The sequence below is a fragment of the Mus caroli genome, chromosome 9 (genome assembly GCF_900094665.2).
Source record: "Mus caroli chromosome 9, CAROLI_EIJ_v1.1, whole genome shotgun sequence".
Lineage (NCBI taxonomy): Eukaryota > Metazoa > Chordata > Mammalia > Rodentia > Muridae > Mus > Mus caroli.
The window spans coordinates 94,775,759-94,781,946 of NC_034578.1; the positions used below are offsets into that span (position 1 = coordinate 94,775,759).

Here is a 6,188-nt window from a genome sequence, read left to right on the forward strand (position 1 = left end):
GATCAAAGATGGGGCTGTAGGCAAGCCTGTAGAACATCTTTATTGGTGATTGATGTAGGAGGGTCCAGCCCATTGTGTGGAGGTGCTACCCATGGATGGTGGTCCTAGGTGCTATAAGAAAGCAAGCTGAGCAAGCCATGAGGAGCAAGCCAGAAAGCAGCACTCTTTCATGGTCTCTGTATCCGCTCCTGCTTCCAGATTCCTGCAAGGTTTGGATTCTCTCTGTGCCTTCCCTTAAAGATTGTGACTCAAGAAACATAAGCCAAATAAACCCTTTTCTCCCCAAGCTGTTTTGATTATGGTGTTTCATCATGGCAGTAATTACTTTAACTAAGAGAAGTTGATTTAGAGCCCAATAGATACATTCTCATGAGTGGCCCAGCTGGTGTAAGATAGTTCTACTTTTAGATTGTTGAGTAATTTGCTACCTAAATTCTTGCCAGGTACATGAAAAGCCCTTACATCCTTGACAGTATATTTTTCCTGTGCTGGGATATGAACCTAGGGTCTCATGCATGCTAGGCAATTGCTCTACCACTGAATCATATTCTCAGCCCATGTGTCAGTATTTTCCCCCTGATGATAACCATTCTGACAAGGGTAAAGTAGAATCTCAGTGTCACTTTGGTTTCCAATGCCCCGAGGGCTGAGGAGATTGGACTTTTTTTTTTTTTTTCATGTATTTGCAGGCCATTTGTATTTCTCATGAGACTATCTGTTCAAACCATGAACCCATTTATTGATGAATATTTTTTATAGTTTAAAGGACATATTTATCGGGAGATTAAGAGGTACATATCCATGGACTATAGTTCATAGCTGATACTTTTGTCACAGTTAAGCAGAAATGTAGCCAGCGCCAACCTATTTTGTAGACATCCTTGTTCTTTTGTTCAGAAAAATGTTTGCACCACAAGACTTGGATTTGGGTTTCAGGATCTTCTTCTCTCCCATGTCATAGCTCCATCCATTTTTTTTTTCCTGCAAGGACAATTGCATCTTCTTTGGTACTGAAGGTCAGAACCATGTTGAAGAGGGGATCATCTGTTGATGCCCAACCCATCCAAGGATTTTCCCATTTCTCCCTGGTATCAAACACCGTCTTCCATTCTTTGTGTTGCTTACTCCAGGCTGCATGTTATTGTGAGCAAGAACAAAGAGGCTGATCTTTCTGGTTTTGATGTGCTCTCACGGAACACCAGCTAAAGTAGTGATATCCAATTTCTCATCAACTGTTATGAGCTGTGTGTCCCCAATTTGATTCTGTGCCAGCTTCCATGTGGATGCTCAACCGCCTGGATGGAACTCTGAGGACAGAAATGGCAGGTGTAGCCACTGCTCTTTGCCCCAACAACACCTGTCTCAGTGACATGGACATTGAGACCACTGCCATCTCCCTGTGGATAAACACTGATGAATAATTTTTTATGCCTAATTTTTATTTTTTTTACATATTCTAAATATTATTAGTCCTGTCAGACAGCAGCTCTGTTTCCTGTTGCTGTGAGAGCATACTCTGAGAAATAGGCGAGAAAACAATTCTCTTTTCTCTCACAGTACCAGCTTACAGATACACGTCACAGCAGCAGGGGCTTGAGAGAACTGGTGACCTCCCATTCATAGTTAAGAAGCAGAGAGGAGAAGATTAGTGCAGACATGCTTGTGTTTAATTCCCTCGTGCAGTTCTGGACCCCCTGTCTGGTGCCACCGGCAGTAGGCACTTCCTACTTCAATTCATGTAATCAAGATAATTCCTGACAGGCCCACCCACAGTAGCAGTCCTTCATTAAGACTCTCTTCTCAGCTGACTCGAGGTTATGTCAAGTTGACAGCTAGAGCTAACCATCACAAATGGATAGCCGGAAGTCTTTTCTCTCATTCTGTAGCCCGTGTTCCTTCTTATCAGAATTGCTTTAAATACCTGGATTCTTGTGTGGGTCCATATGAATTTAATTTTTTTTCCTTTTCAAGGAAGGATGCCATTAGACTTTATTTTTATTTTTCTCTTTTTAAAAAAATTATGTTTTTAGACAGAATCTCATGTAGTCCAAGATGGATTTGAACTCACCGTATAGCCAAGGATAACCTTAAGATGACTCTATCCCCTGAGTGCTGGGATTGAAAGCATGCACCACCAAGCCCAGTTTACACAGTTTTGGAGCCTGAGCCCAGGAGTGTGTGCATTTCAGATAAGCACTCTGTGAACTGAGCTCACCCCAGCTCCTCCTATATCACTTCTGATGATACAGTAACTTTCATGATATCCATCCAGTCCTCCCATATCACTTCTGATGATACAGTAACTTTCATGATATCCATCCAGCTCCTCCTATATCACTTCTGATGATACAGTAACTTTCATGATATCCATCCAGTCCTCTTATATCACTTCTGATGATACAGTAACTTTCATGATATCCATCCAGCTGGTTCATAAGTAGACACAGACACTTCCATTTTTGTGTGTGTGTGTCCTGTTTGATGGCTTTTGTCAATTGTTTAAGGTTTTCATTTAGAGACTAGTCCTTCCCTTAGGCAGGCTAATTCTCAGGCATTTCTTCTTGAGGCTTTTGTGAATAGGATGGCTTTTCTGGTTTTTTGGTTTGTTTTGGTTTGTAGTTTTTGAGACAAGGTCTCTACGTAGCCCCACCGATCCTGAAACTTTCTATATAGACAAAGACCCTCCTGCCTCTGCCATTCTAGTGCTGGGACAAAGGTGTGTGCCACTATGCCAGGCTTGCGCTCACACTTGTGACTGGGGGCCTTTCTTCGTCATGTTTAGGATTCCTTTGAATGTTTTCTGCAGAGCTGGCTGAGTGATCACAAATCGATAGTGGTTATCTTGGGTGGTTTTTATTTGCCCATCAATTTTACAACATACTTCTGCCAGACATAGCAACACTGTGGGTGCAGTTATTTAGTGTCGGGCATGGATCACCCCATTCCGGGAGTTCCTGCGTGCGAGAAGTCTAATGTTACTCTTCGGCGTTTGCTTCTGTAAGGTTGTTGGCCTTATTTGTTTGTTTGTTTGTTTGTTTGTTTATTTATTGGTTTTTTGAGACAGGGTTTCTCTGTATAGCCCTNGCTGTCCTGGAACTCACTTTGTAGACCAGGCTGGCCTCGAACTCAGAAATCCGCCTGCCTCTGCCTCCCAAGTGCTGGGATTAAAGGCGTGTGCCACCACCGCCCAGCTCTTTTTAATTTTTTTAATCGTGTATTTTTAAGTCATATCACTAAATATAAAGTGATTTGTCCTCTTCTGTTTGTATTTGGCACACTGGTGTCTCTTGTGTTTGAACATCCATATCTTTCCCCAAGTTTGAATACTTTTTCTGCTATACTTTCTCTAGTTATCTGTGTCTCTGGTTTGTATCCCAGCACCTCTTGTACCCGATGGGTTCTTAGGTTTAGTCTTTTGATCATGTCCTCAGGGTTTTTTGTTTTGTTTTGTTTTTATTTTTTTAAAGATTTATTTATTTTATACATATGAGTACACCACCATTGCTCTCTTCAGACACACCAGAAAAGGGCATCAGACCACATTACAGATGGTTGTGAGCTGGGAATTGAACTCAGGACCTCTGGAAGAGCAGTCGGTGCTCTTAACTGCTGAGCTATCTCTCCAGTCTGTCCTCAGGGGTTTGAAAGACATGTTCATACGTGTTTACTTTTCCCCGTGCTTTGTCTCAATGTTGTATTTTCTTCATTTTATCCTCCAGCTCGAATCTGTGGTCCTCTACTTGGTCTATCCCACTAGTGATGCTGGCCCCTGCTTGGTCTAGCCCACTGGTGATGCTGGCCTCTGCTTGGTCTAGCCCTCTGGTAATGTTGGCCTCTGCTTGGTCTAGCCCACTGGTGATGTTGGCCTCTGCTTGGTCTAGGCCACTGGTGATGTTGGCCTCTGCTTGGTCTAGTCCACTGGTGATGCTGGCCTCTGCTTGATGTGCCCACTGGTGATGGTGGCCTCTGCTTGATCTATGTCTTAGTCAGGGTTTCTATTCCTGCACAAACATCATGACCAAGAAGCAAGTTGGGGAGGAAAGGGTTTATTCAACTTACAATTCCATACTGCTGTTTATCACCAAGGAAGTCAGGACTGGAACTCAAACAGGTCAGGAAGCAGGAGCTGATGCAGAGGCCATGGAGGGATGTTCTTTACTGGCTTGCTTCCCCTGGCTTGCTCAGCCTGCTCTCTTATAGAACCAAGACTACCAGCTCAGAGATGGTCCCACCTACAAGGGGCCTTTCCCCCTTGATCACTAATTGAGAAAAATTCCTTACAGTTGTATCTCATGGAGGCATCTCAACTGAAACTCCTTTCTCTGTGATAACTCCAGCTGTGTCAAGGTGACACAAAACTAACCAGTACAGTCTAGCTCACTGGTGCCTCTGCTTGGTGTGTCCACTGGTGATGCTGGCCTCTGCTTGGTCTAGCCTACTGGTGATGCTTGCCACTTTGCTTTTACTTGATAAAGGTTTTCTCTCCCCAAACGTTATTCTTTTCAAGATATGAATTTTCTTGCAATATTTTGTTCATGCCACCGAAATTCTCATCCATGTTGCTGACTTTATCATCTCCTTTACTGACTTCCTTACTTCATTTAATTGTATTCTGTTTGCTTTTTGACAACCCTAGGACTCCTTATGTAGTCAAGGGTGACCCTGGACTTATGGTTCTCCTGCTGTCACCCTCTGAGTCCTAGATTATAGGCATATAATGCATCATAAGCTTTTTTAAAATGACTTATTTTTATTTTATGTGCAGTGGTGTTTTGCCTGCATTTAGGTCTGTCTGTGTGAGGGTGTCAGATCTCCTGCAACTGGAGTTATAGACAGTTGTGGATGCCAGGGATTGAATCCAGGTCCTCTGGAAGAGCAGCCGCTAACCACTGAGCTGCCTCTCCAGCTCCATGCACACTTTTTAAATTTTTTTTTATTTTTTCTGTTTTTTGGTAGTGCTGAGGATTGAAAACTAGAGCCTTGTGCACAGTAGGCAAGCATTGAACCAACTGAGCCTCATTCCAAGCTGTCAACTGGGTGTTTTAAATCTTCTTTGAGGTCATATCGATCATTTTGGAAACTAGTCGTTTTTGTTGCTGTGGGTGTTTTGAGGTTAGATCTCACTAGGTAGCAACAATTGCTCTGCTTTCAGGCCCCCCAAGTGCTGGGATTAGACAACTTGACTGCTGAGGTTTTGTATGGCTCGTCTACACTTTTCATTATCTTTGCATTCATGCTGTGGCAGATTTCAGACCTATACACTGCTTCCACACCAGCATGCAGCTTTCCATTAAAAACAAATCTGAAACATGACTCACCAGTTAAGTCGAAAGGACATTCTCACAGTGTGATTGCAGGAAGACAGAACCAAACCATCCTAGTGCGTTCAGGGTTGCATAAGATGGATGAAAATAAAAATCATAGGCTAGAGTTCAACACACACAAAAATTTTAAATTGTTGTTTTGGATGCAATGTAAAACATTTTTGAACCAGATAAGAATATGGCCATTAAAGGGAAAATGAAACCAAATCACAACATGAAAAAACCTGAAAAAAAAAAAAAAAGATGCAGCTAAGTTTAACGTCCCTCAGAGTTGAATTTTGTTCTTCTCCTGGTTTCCAGGGGCAGTGGAGCAGAGGGAACAGCAGTTGGATTTCTTAGTAAATTTGTTTGAGACAGGTTCACATGTAGCCTGGGTTGTCCTTAAATTTAATATGTAACCAAGGATACGCTTTAACACCTGATCCTCGTGCTTCCACCTCTGGAGTACCGGCACATGCTTAGCTTGTTAAATATAGATGTTTTTACTGTGTAAGAGGGGATGTGAGTGTTCATGGTCAAGTGTGAGCATGCGTGTGTGCCTGTGTATAGAGGCCAGAAGACAAGCTCAGGCGCCATCCCCAGGAACACTGTCTGCCTCCCTGGAGACCAGGCCTCTCATTGCCCCGGGGCTCATCAATTAGGTTAGACTGGCTGGCTAAGGAGCCCCAGGGAAACTCCTGTCTCCATCTTTCCAGCATTGGGATTTCAAAGGTACCAGCACACTAACTCTGAGGGCTAATTTTAGTTGTCAACTTGACTACATCTAGACTCAATAAAACCCAAGCTGGGCACACCTGTGCATATCTCTCTCTCTCTCTCTCTCTCTCTCTCTCTCTCTCTCTCTCTCTCTCTCTCTCTCTCTCT

General features: G+C 43.1%; 1 pseudogene; it reads right to left on the reverse strand.

Moving 5' to 3' along the window:
• Positions 1-864: 864 nt before the first annotated feature.
• Positions 865-1,393, reverse strand: LOC110302628 (annotated as a pseudogene).
• Positions 1,394-6,188: the final 4,795 nt, after the last annotated feature.